This window comes from Triticum dicoccoides, chromosome 4B, assembly GCF_002162155.2.
Source record: "Triticum dicoccoides isolate Atlit2015 ecotype Zavitan chromosome 4B, WEW_v2.0, whole genome shotgun sequence".
Taxonomy (NCBI): Eukaryota; Viridiplantae; Streptophyta; class Magnoliopsida; order Poales; family Poaceae; genus Triticum; species Triticum dicoccoides.
Genome location: NC_041387.1, coordinates 249,758,272 through 249,771,556, shown reverse-complemented (window position 1 = coordinate 249,771,556; position 13,285 = coordinate 249,758,272).

Genomic DNA, 13,285 nt, shown 5'->3' with positions numbered 1-13,285 from the left:
GGACAAAAATAAAGTACCTTGTATTCTTTATGAATTAAAAAGCATTTATGTTATTGTTTCAGTTGTTGTTTTATTCATTTTAGGGCATTCAAATACTTTTAAAAATGTTGGTTTCTCCACCATTATTACTTAGGATTTATTTGCCACAGTTTGTTCTTTTTTTTAGTTTTGACTTTTGAAAACTTTAAATTTTGACTTTGATTTAAATTTGAATTTGAACCGGCTTCGACTCGCAAGATTAGCAACAGTAATGATGGTGACAAGGCATCATTAGCAGGGGATTACTGTAGCTTAGTTATCCGGGCGTCACAATTCTCCTCCACTACAAGAAATCTCGTCCCGAGATTTAAGAGGTGGGGGTAAAGGGGGAAGGTTCTTGCTATGAAATTCTAGCGAGTGTTCCCGGTCTTGGTTGCTCTTCTCGAAGAGGTAGATCCATTACGCCGATGTCTTTAGTTCTCTACTTCCAATCATCATGATGAAGTCGGCATGTTTCTTCAAGAAGTCCATCGTACTTATGAATAGGTAAGGGGCAGCTCGAGAACGATAGAATGCTATAATGGTAATAATCTGGGGTTAACCCATGAGTGAGCATATGAGTACCTCTAGAGTTGGAACTCAGGAAATACATCGAGAGAGAAAAAAAGTAGGCATGAGAATCTTCGAGCGGGTAGGTAAACGTTCGATGCCTGAAACAGAGTATGAGATGGGTTCAGAGCAACATGAATAGGTATTGGGTCTGACACCAGAATAGATCATCCCTAGGAAGGTGGCTGATGATCTACATATGAAGCCAATTGTGAGGAATAACTATGGAAACAGGGGTGTACAGGAGAGTCAGGTGTCGCTCCTGTGGAACTGTGGGTTATGGGCCCACCATGTGTGTTAAAAGTAGGAAAGGCGTTGACATCTTGTACGGTCATGATAGCAAGGCATGTCAGAGGAGAGCCCGTCTGTTATGTCGACAACAACATCGGTACCAAGGGCGAGGGACGAAGAGAACCATTTTCCTATTCGTTGAACGAGGCAGACCAATAGGCAAAGTTCTCGTCCATCGGTGGCTACCAGAATGTCATCAACAATAGTAACAGGGTCTTACTAACAGGGTTGTACACCGAGGTGTTTACATAAGCATGGAAATATTACTACTAATGTCATGTAGATCACAAGAAAGGTTAAACAAAGCAATGGAAAGGAAAATGAGATTGTTATGTTAATCAGACCAATGGAAATGAAAAGGTGTTTATACTCAAGTATTAGAGTATATCCTTCCAAAGGACAAGCAGAGATTGATATACACGATAGGATAGAAAGTAGAAAACCATTTAGGTAAATGGGGAGGAATTTCATGACATTACCCATACATCGATGTTTGGATAATTGAGCAAGAAAGATTTTGCATTAGGCTTGACATGTTCTTGTTCAAAATCGAAGTACCACAGACATGCTTCGAGATAGCATTTACATGATCTTCAAGCAAAGGTCAAACCTTGGATACACTAAGGATTCATTAGGAACAACTTGTAGAATAAGTCTTAACATTTCCTCATGGAAGAATGGATAACCTTGCAAAAAGGAAACTATAACAATAGGGCCTCCGGCTAGGTGTGCTAGGCATGACACCACCTTACCAGGTCATATAAAGATAATTGTTATAACTCTTGGAAATATGTTCCAACCATCATATCTGACCGAGATTCGGATCTGATTGGTGTCAGGATACCTCAGAATCAGGATGCTTGAGAAGAAAAAGTGCAACACAAATTGACGAGAAGACATTGTAAGATTCTCGAGAAATGAACTATGGAAGGTAGTTCTGAAACAAGAGTTCATCATTAAACCAAGGGGAGGATGAGGAGGTGGCTGATTGACTCAGCGACGATTCATCGAGATTTCCAAAAAGATGGATTTCCACAATTATGTGAACAAGGAGATAACATTTGTCAGATCAAATGGTATAATGATGTATGCTCGAGGAAAACCTACACAATTGAAACGTTGGTTGAAAGGTGCACCCTAAATGTGGGCTTAGGTAGTATGATCAAGGTTAGAATGGTGATTCAATAACCAACAGTCTAAAAATATTGTCGACCATTAACTTCAAATCAATATGGTTGCTAGAAGTACATAATCCAAGCATCATCGTTCACTTGTTGGTATCCTAGTTAGAATCAGCATGGAGACCAAGAAAGAATGTAGATTGTTATAAGTATCACTATACCATGAATTCTTAAGAGATGGAGCAATCCTCACAACATCCTTGACAAAAAAGATAGTAATACTTCGAGGTATAACATAAGACAAGCTGGATAGCAAGTTGCATCCATAACATGAACAAGTTTGAGATGAAAGGAAGGTAAGGATGTTGTCGATGGTAACTCAAATTACCAAGGGACGAGGATGGAACTTATCATCGTGAATTCAATTGATATCCCAGAAGGAGTCAAAATATCGATGATGATCATGACAAATTTTTTTGAGAGGCTCCACGAAGAAGCAATCCAACAGCAACTGCATCAAACAAAAGGACTGATGCAGCGAAAGATTATTGGATCCATGGGCACGACACCAACTCAGAATCAAGCTTTCTATTCAAGGTGAACGATAAGACGAGGAAAATCGACGTAAGCTTAGCTCATCGTCGAAAGTTGTGCTCTGAAAATAAGGACCATGTAGCACAGTTAAAAACAACACGATAATGATAAAGCTAATTAGGCTAGGAATGACGTGATCGGGTACAAACCCATAAGTAAAGAAGATTACTAAGAGTTGTTTAATCACGGTGCGGACTCGATTCAGTAATCAGCATCCTTGAGTGTCTAACAACTCAAAACCCGAGAAAAATTGAAATTAGAGAGAATGTAATACTTGGAGAAGACTCTTCAAAAGAAACATGGTTCTGTGATATCTTCAAGATTCCAGAGGGTAATACTCGAAAGTAGGACATAATAAAGGTTGTACATGTGTATTGGTCTGTAGAAGACAAGTACTGCAACTTGTCCGAGAGAAGGAATAAAAGAATATCAATATGGCCGGAATCACGGTTGCAATGGACCAAGCATAGATACAAGATGAACTTATAACAAGGGGATTATTATTAATATAAGAAGTTTCCATGACAAGTTCAACATCGGGTCCATGGGCCTGAACACAAAGTTCAAGGTCGACTTCCAGTTATCCAAAGCACAACCTTACATGCACTTCTCTATTCGAAAATGGCATTAGTGTTGTAAGTTTTACCTGGTGAAATACCAGATGAGTATGACCCGTGGAACCTTTTGGGTTCACATAGATTAGGAAAAGCATTGGTTCAACTCATCGGGGCATCTTACGAACATATACCATGAACTTCAGGAGTAAACAACACAAGCTCTATAGTAGAGCATGGTTGGCCAAATCAGAGAATTCAATTTACCAAGGCACTATGCATCCGAGGAAAGAACTTCTCGAGGTTTTTATATATGAAGGACACTGTCAGATGGTAATTCAACAAAGGATGTGACGGTCCATAACGAAGCTGATGTGAGCATCGGCACACATCAAAAGGAAGAGACAATGCAAAGACAATGGATTATAGAAGCAATTGACTAATTCAAAGCTCAAGTGTAAAGGAATTATGATTTCCAAATTAAGGGATCAGAAGCAAATGCTTTTGTTAAGGATGGATAAGTTGAGTAGGCTTAGGGGTACAATCAATGGCAATTTGATTGGTCGAGATGCAGCTCATGTTTAAAATGACGTCTGAGCCGGAAGGATGAATTCTAGGATCCAATTAAGGATTGCAGGCATTCACAACATAATGGATCAAAGGACTTGAAATGATAGTGACAGATGATGTCAATGGAGATTACTAGAAATATGGAATTAACCATAATGTAGGAAGGCAAGGAATTCAGGAGCAATAGGTTGCTGGGGATTTTTGGAAGATCAAATAGTATTTCGAAGACCTTTGTGAAACACATGAACAACTGGGGATGAGTGGACACTCAGTAAGTGCAAGGAATTATCCATAGGAGTATTAATGTGGAAAAGAGCTGCAAAGCAGTAGGCACAAGGGATTCATGGAATATCAAAGAATTTTTCAGGGTATCAAGTAAATAACAAGGGAAACTAGGAACGAAGGTATGAATGGCAAGTGTAAGTAGTTATCCATAAGGATTTATCGGTGGTCGGGAATAGCAAAACTGATGAGCACAAAGTCTCCAGAGAACATCGGAGAGTATCTTTGAAATCTACTGGTGAAGCAGTCGATCATCTGGAATGAAGGGTCTCTCTGGGAGGAAGTGGTTACGAGAACCTAGAGTTAGAATTAGCAAAATCATTTAACCCGAATAGAAGAGAGATTAGAATCCTAGAGTATAGATGAGGAATAAAAGATCCTAATACAACCCAATGGCGAAATGGGCCCGTAAGCCACACAGCCATGTTAGTAAAAGTTTTGTAATGACTAGACTCAACTTCGGCGAAGGAGTTTGGAAGGGGGATTCCTACGGGCAGTCGACTCTGATACCAACTTGTGACGCCCCCTATTCAATTGTACACTAATCATGCACGCAAATGTGTATGACCAAGATCAGGGACTCGCGGGATGATATCACAACACAACTCTAAACACAAATTAAAGATCATACAAGCTTCATATTACAAGCCAGGGACCTCGAGGGCTCAAATACATAAGCTTGATCATAAACGAGTCAGCGGAAGCAATAATATCTGAGTATAGACATAAGTTAAACAAGGTGCCAAGAGATGGCTAGCACAAACTGGATACAGATCGAAAGAGGCGCAGGCCTCCTGCTTGGGATCCTCCTAAACTACTCCTGATCGTCAGTGGCCTGCACGTAGTAGTAGGCACCCTCAGTGTAGTAGGGGTCACCGTCCACGGTGGAGTGTGGCTCCTGGGCTGCAACATCTGGTTGCGACGTCCGAGAAGAATGGAAAGGAGGGGCGAAGGGAGCAAAGCAACCGTGAGTACTCAGCCAAAGTACTCGCAAGCAAGGATCTACACTACATATGCATTGGTATATGTATAAAGGGGTAATATCAGTGAACTGAACTACAGAGTTCCAGAATAAGAGGGGGATAGCTAGTCCCATCAAAGACTATGCTTCTGGCAGCCTCCATCTTGGAGCATGTAGAAGAGAGTAGATGGTAAGTTCACCAAGTATCATGGCATAGCATAATCCTACCAGCGATCCTCCCCTCGTCGCCCTGTGGGAAAGTGATCACCGGGTTGTCTTTGGAACTTGAAAGGGTGTGTTTTATTAAGTATCCGGTTCAAGTTGTCATAAGGTCGAAGTACAACCCCGAGTCGTCCTGTTACCGTGGACACAGCTATTCCAATAGATCAATCTTCCTTGCAGGGATGCACCACATTACCAGACATGCTCGATCCCTCTGGCCGGGCACACTTTCCTGGGTCATGCCCGGCCTCGGGAGATCAACACGTCGCAGCCCTAGCTCAATAGAGAGGTCAGCACGTTGGTCCAAATCCTAAGCGCGCAGGGGTCTGGGCCCATCGCCCGTTGCACACCTGCACATTGCGAACGCGGCCGGAAGCAGACCTAGCCTCCCTAATACAAGAGAAGCCGTTCCAGTCCAATCCGGCGCGCGCTGCTCAGTCGCTGACGTCAAGAAGGTTGCCCATATCTTGTCCCACGTGGCGGTTAGTGCGTATAAGGTCAATGACCCAACTCAGATCAAATACCAAGATCTCGTTAAGCGTGTTACTTGATGCATCTGCGGACGCCGACCAGTGACCAGGCCCACCTGTCTCCTAGGTGCTCACAACCTGCCATGTCGCTCTGCCATAAAGATCCACATAGAGGGCCGTTAGTAAAAACATGTCCTTTCAGCCCCCAATCCGTGAATCACTCGCGGGTACTCTACGAACTTACCCGACTATAGTCACCACACGTAGAGTATGTATGTAGTATTTACCCATGGTCACCTCCCTATTGATCACGGCCCGATAGTATAGCATGGCATACGGACAAGAATGTAGGGCCACTGATGATAAACTATCAACCTATACTAAGCATGTAGGATTGCAGGTAAAGGTATCAACAATTGTATCAACAATGACAGGCTATGCAACAGAATAGGAGCTATCGAATCAACAACTGTAGTAGATGTAATGCAAGAATAAGAGAGAAGAGAGTTGGTGATGTCTGGTTGATTAAAGGAGGTTTGCTTGCCTGGTTGCTCTGTCAAGGAGGGGTCGTCAACACCGTACTCGAACTGGGGGTCACCAGCAGTCTCGGGGTCTACTGGAAAGAAGTAATGGAGGGGAAACACAATAAATAATAGAGCAATCAAAGCATCACTAAGCATAACATGGCAACACGCGGTGTTAGGGGTGACCTAACGCAGTACTACACGATACTGGCAAAGGGGGAAAAACATCCGAGAAAGTATTCCCGATGTTTGACGTTTTCGGATAGTCAAACCGGAGGGGGGAAGGTTGCGCGTTCGCTCTTCTTGGGACTTGTGCCGGACAAACGGACTACGTATTCGGATTCGTCTCATCGTTCTGAGCAACTTTCATGTACAAAGTATTTTCATCCCAGTTACATATTATTTTATATTAATTTATAAAGATTTAATCATTTTCAGGAATTAACAGATTTAATCATCATCATGATGTCAGCGGTCAACGCTGACCGTTGACTGGTCAAACCAATATGCAGGTCCCGCCTGTCATAGACTTGTTAACTAACCTAACAGACTAATTAACTGAACTAAGTGATTATGTTAATTAACTAGTTTTAATTAAGTTCATTAATTCACTAATTAATTAATTATTTTTTATTTACATTTCCGTTTCTCTTTCTTTTTTTAAAGCGGGTGGGCCCTACTGCCATTGGCCCAGAGGCCAGTTGGGGCGGGCTACCAGGCGCGAGCGGGGGCATCCACCGTGCTAGCCCCAGGCGCGGCAAACCAGGGCCGCAGCGAGGCGCAGTGGCGCGAGGAGTGGGGTTGGGGGCACTGTCGGGGCTGCCCAGGGTGCGGTAGCCGGCTACGCAGCAGAAGCAGAGCAGCCGGAACAGGGGGCTGGGCGTGGCCGAAATCACTATTTTGACTCTTTCAGCAAACTTTGTCACAAAGTGAACTCGACATGAAAGTATTTCACAATCTAACCCTTTTAGAAACGCCATAGCCCGCGGCGTTTCTGCCCAACATACCAACGCCGAGGTAGCTAGCGCTTCTAGCCAACAAAGAAACGCCGAGGTAGCTCGCGTTTCGAACCAGATGAGAAACGCCATAGGCCTTGGCGTTTCTTCGCTAGCACCCAACCCACTCGCTGCCTCGTCAGGGTCTTCCTCCTCAGCTGCCAGAGACGCCGGGCCAGAAACGCCAAGGCTAGCGGCGTTTCCGGCCTTCTTAGAAACACCAAGGTAAGAAACTACTCGATAACCAGGGCCGCAACGCCAAGACAAATGGCGTTTGTTTCTTGGTCAAAAACGCCAAGGCCTATGGCGTTCCTTACATGGTCCAAAACGCGAGCTACCTCGGCGTTTCTTTGTTGGACAGAAGTGCTAGCTACCTCGGTGTTACTATGTTGGGCAGAAACGCCGCAGGCTATGGCGTTGCTAAAAAGGGTCAGATTATGAAATACTTTCATGTCGAGTTCATTTTGTGACAAAGTTTGCTGAAAGGGTCAAAACAGTGATTTTGTCCGCTGGGCGTGGGACGGACGAGGAAGCGGGGCGAGGAGGAGGCCGCTAGCAGCAGCGGGCGCGAGGAGCAGGGTAAGCAGTAGGCGAGCAGCAGCAGGCAGAGCACCGCTGGCGGGCGCGGGCGCACGCATGGGGTGCGGCCGGCGCGCGGGTCGGGCTGAAGTGGCGATTGGCACGGGGAACGGTTGCAGAAGGGTGTAGCGGCAACAGCAGCAGTAGGGGACGGAGGAAGCGCCGGGAGCACCGACGGACAGTGAGCGAGGGCAAGCGGGACGCAGCGGGGAGGGGAAGAGCACAGGCGGGCGGGAGAGCGGACCGGCACGGGCAGAGGAGCGGCATGGGCACGTGCCGTGCAATGGGGCCAGGGGGCGCGTGGCCGCAGACGACCGCGGACGGCGAACGACAATGGACAACAACGGTGGTCGGAGCAACCAAAAAAAGAAAAGAAAACGACACCGGAGCTCGTAATGAAGCTCAAGCTAAGGGAAAAACGGTGCGGTTGCTCACATCAAGGGTGTTGCCGTGCTCGAAGTGACGTGAGGAGGCCAGAGTCGAGGGGATCGACGGGGACAAGCTTCGGTGGTCGCGACGGGGAAACTCGTCGATGCCGTCGATGTGGGGCAACCCCGGTCGAACGGGCGTGCGTGGTCGATGAGGTCGAGCTCCACGGAGTTCCAGGACACGCTCCGAGGACGCGGGGACGGCGATGGCAGCGGCGCGTCGACGACAACGCTCGATTTGTGCAGGGAGGAAGAAACCGAGGGGCGAAGGGGATCCGGGTGTGCTAGGGTTCGTATGGGTGGACCGGGGGGATCGATAAGAAGGAAGGGAGATGGGCCGGTCTGGTGGGAGGCCAGCTGGGTCGATAGGCCCAGTGAGGGGGGGTTGGCCTTTGTCTCTTTTTTAATTATTATTCTTATCTTTTCTGTTTTTATTTTACTTATTTAATAGTTTATAGTTTTACCAAAAGTAAAACCCACTCCTAAATTAGAGTTGTAAATTCAACTGTTGTCACAAAAAGTTTGGGACAAAAATAAAGTACCTTGTATTCTTTATTAATTAAAAAGCATTTAAGTTATTGTTCCACTCGTTGTTTTATTTATTTTAGGGCATTCAAATACTTTTATAAATTTTGGTTTCTCCACCATTATTACTTAGGATTTATTGGCCACACTTTGTACTTTTTTTATTTTTGACTTTTGAAAGCTTCAAATTTTGACTTTGATTTAAATTTGAATTTGAACTGACTCTGACTCGCGTGATTAGCAATAGTAATGATGGTTACATGGCATCATTAGCAGGGGATTACTGTAGCTTAGTTATCCGTGCGTCACAGGTATGAACCATGGAAAAATTGTAATACAGTAGATATTACACCAATATATGTAAAGAATGAGTTCACAACAGTACCAAAAGTGGTGATTTATTTTCTTATACTAACGGAGCTTATGAGATTTTCTGTTGAGTTTTGTGTTGTGATGTTTTCAAATTTTGGGTAAGGATTTGATGAACTATGGAATAAGGAGTGGCAAGAGCCTAAGCTTGGGGATGCCCAAAGCACCCCAAGGTAATATTCAAGGACAACCAAGAGCCTAAGCTTGGGGATACCCCGGAAGGCATCCCCTCTTTCGTCTTCGTCTATCGGTAACTTTACTTGAGACTATATTTTTTATTCACCACATGATATGTGTTTTGCTTGGAGCGTCTTGTATGATTTGAGTCTTTGCTTTGTAGTTTGCCACAATGATCCTTGTTGTACACACCTTTTCAAAGGGACATGCAGTAATCATGATTTATTAGAATACTCCAACTGCTTCACTTATATCTTTTGACCTAGGCAATATTGCTCTAGTGCTTCACTTCTATCTTTTTCGAGCACGACGATGATTTTATCTTATAGAAATTTTTGAACTCTCATGCTTTCGTAATTCTTTCATACATGTCACTCTTGAGTCATTGCACATCCCATTACACCTCCGGAGGAATTCATATAGAGTCATATTTTGTTCTAAGTATCGGGTTGTAATTCTTGAGTTGTAAGTAAATAAAAGTGTGATGATCTTCATTATTACAGCATTGCCCCATGTGAGGAAAGGATGATGGAGACTATGATTCCCCCACAAGTCGGGATGAGACTCCGGACGAAAAAAAGAGACCAAAAAAGAGAGAGAAGGCCCAAAATATAGAAAAATGAGAGAAACGGGAGAAGGGGCAATGTTACTATCCTTTTACCACACTTGTATATCAAAGTAGCACCATGATCTTCATGATAGAGAGTCCCCAGGTTGACACTTTTATATACTAGTGGGAATTTTTTACTATAGAACTTGGCTTGTATATTCCAATGATGGGATTCCTCAAAGTTCCCTAGGTCTTCGTGAGCAAGCGAGTTGGATGCAGACCCACTTAGTTTATTTTTGAGCTTTCATCAACTTATAGCTCTAGTGCATCCGTTGCATGACAATCCCTACTCACTCGCATTGATATCTATTGATGGGCATCTCCATAGCTCGTTGATACGCCTAGTTGACATGAGATTATCTCCTTTTTGTCTTCTCCACAACCACCATATTCTATTCCACCTATAGTGTTATGTACATGGCTCACGCTCATGTATTGCGTGAAAGTTGAAAAAGTTTGGGAACATCGATAGTATGAAACAATTGCTTGGCTTTGTCATCGGGGTTGTGCATGATTTGAATATTTTGTGTGATGAAGATGGAGCATAGCCAGACTATATGATTTTGTAGGGATAAGCTTTCTTTGGCCATGTTATTTTGAGAAGACATAATTGGCTTGTTAGTATGCTTGAAGTATTATTGTTTTATGTCAATATGAAACTTCTATTTTGAATCTTATGGATCTAAACATTCATGCCACAATAAAGAAAAATTACATGGATAAATATGTTAGGTAGCATTCCACATCAAAAATTCTATTTTTATCATTTACCTACTCGAGGACGAACAGGAATTAAGCTTGGGGATGCTTGATACGTCTCCAACGTATCTATAGTTTTTTATTGTTCCATGCTATTATATTATCCATTTTGGATGTTTTATATGTATTAATATAATATTTTATATTATTTTTGGCACTAAACAATTAACCTAGAGCCCAGTGCCAGTTTCTGTTTTTTCGTTGTTGTTAAGCTTCAAAGAGAAGGAATACCAAACGGAGGCCAAACGGAATAAAACCTTCGCAATCATTTTTCTTGGACCAGAAGACACCTAGTAGACTTGAAGATCAATTCAGAAGAGCCACGAGGCAGCCACAAGGGTGGAGGGGGTGCCCCTGCCTTGTGGGCCCCACATGACTCCACCATCCTACTTCTTCGTCCTATATATTCACATATATCCCCAAACCACCAGAAGCAGCCACGAAAAGACTTTTCCACTGCCGCAACCTTCTGTACCCGTGAGATCCCATCTAGGGGCCTTTTCTGGCATCCTGCCGGAGGGGGATTCGGCCACGGAGGGCTTCTACATCAACTCTATTGCCCTTCCAATAAAGCATGAGTAGTTTACCTCAGACCTACATGTCCATATCTAGTAGCTAGATGGCTTCTTCCCTCTCTTTGATTGTCAATACCATGTTCTCCTCAATGTTCTTGGTGATCTATCCGATGTAATCTTCTTTTGCGGTGTGTTTGTCAAGATTCGATGAATTGTGGATTTATGATTAGCTTATCTATGAATATTATTTGAATCTTCTCTGAATTCTTATGTGCATGATTTGATATCTTTGTAATTCTCTTCGAACTATCATTTTAGTTTGGCCAACTAGATTGGTCTTTCTTGCAATGGAAGAAGTGCTTAGCTTTCGGTTCAATCTTGCGGTGTCCTTTCCCAGTGACAGTAGGGGCAGCAAGGCACATATTGTATTGTTGCCATCGAGGATAAAAAGATGGGGTATACATCATATTGCTTGAGTTTATTCCTCTACATCATGTCATCTTACTTAATGTGTTACTCTGTTCTTTATGAACTTAATACTCTAGATGCAGGCAGAAGTTGGTCGATGTGTGGAGTAATAGTAGTAGATGCAGGATCGTTTCAGTCTACTTGACACGGACGTGATGCCTATATTTCATAATCATTGCCTTATATATCATCAGAACTTTGTGTTTTTCTATCAATTGCTCGACAATAATTTGTTCACCCACCGTATTATTTGCTATCTTGAGAGAAGCCACTAGTGAAACCTATGGCCCCTGGGTCTATTTTCCATCATATTAGTTTCCGATCTATTATCTTGCAATCTTTTATTTTCAGATCTATAAACCAAAAACCCAAAAATACTTTATCTTTTGTTTATCTATCTCTATTAGATCTAAGTTTTGCAAGTAATTGTGAAGGGATTGACGCGTTGGGTGCAAGTTGTTTGATTGTTTGTGCATGTATTAGTGATTTGTGCGTTGTCTCCTGCTGGATTGATACCTTGGTTCTCTAACTGAGGGAAATACTTATATCTACTTTGCTGCATCACCCTTTCCTCTTCAAGGGAAAAGCAACACAAGCTCAAGAAGTAGCAAGGGTCAGGTGTGACGTGGGCGTGAGCAGTGGAATTTTGAGCGTTATATAGGCAGACAACAGAGTCATTTCGCTATTCTACTTCCCTTCAATTTTTAGTGAGATTCTACGCGAAGCATCCCCCCAAGCGAAATAAGTTAAGCCCAAGCCCATAACTCAAAAACGAGTTCTTTACATCTTTTATAGCTTATTTTCACAATAAGCTCTCAAAAGGCGGAATAGAACTGGCCCTTAACCTGCAATTCAATTGTTTGTGCAATGATGAATCACTCCTGCCGGCTATAGTGTACATTTAGGCATCATACATGGCATAACCTAATACATGTGCATTTCATTATAGAATCTGAGATATGTAATGTTTATGTTAGTTCATACGTTGCACATGATGTTTAAATGCCTCTTAAATCTAATCACTCAAGTGATGGTCTTTAAGCCTCCTTCTATGCTTCTTTTCTTGATATGTAATTCATTGTTGTGCAAGATTTGGTCACACATCTGTTTAGTTACTTCTTTGTATCAGCCAGCCATACTAGGACTGTTTGCTTTGATTAACTATTGTTCTTGACCTAACAGAGCTTGTCAACGATTTAAACACTAAGGGCTACTATAGTGGGGGCATGTATAACTCATAGGTGACATAAAGGTTTGGTTGTACACTAAAATAGGCTCTCCAAGAGTACCTAGAGGTCCAGTTCGAAGGTATGCCTAGTTTTACATAGCGCACACATAGTAAATGCTCATTTCATTTGTGTGCAAGAGATGTGGCATGATTCATTATGTGGTGTTGTTTTGTTATAAACTCATCCTTTGGTGTTGTTCACAGTCTGAAAAGTATGCATATTTATCTTCCAAGGAGACCAGTAACTAGTTTGTGTCACCTTGCAGAGGAGGTGCAATGAAGATAAGATTGAGGATTTCCAAGTACAAGATGTTAGAAAAGAGCCTTGTGAGAGAAGGAGGAGCAGTGCTAAGCCTGTTCAACCAGTTATGGTAAGTCACTGTATTACAATTACCAGGACATCCTATTTGTCTGACATTGTGCCTGCATAGGGTTCTTCACCTGCAACCCAGTCA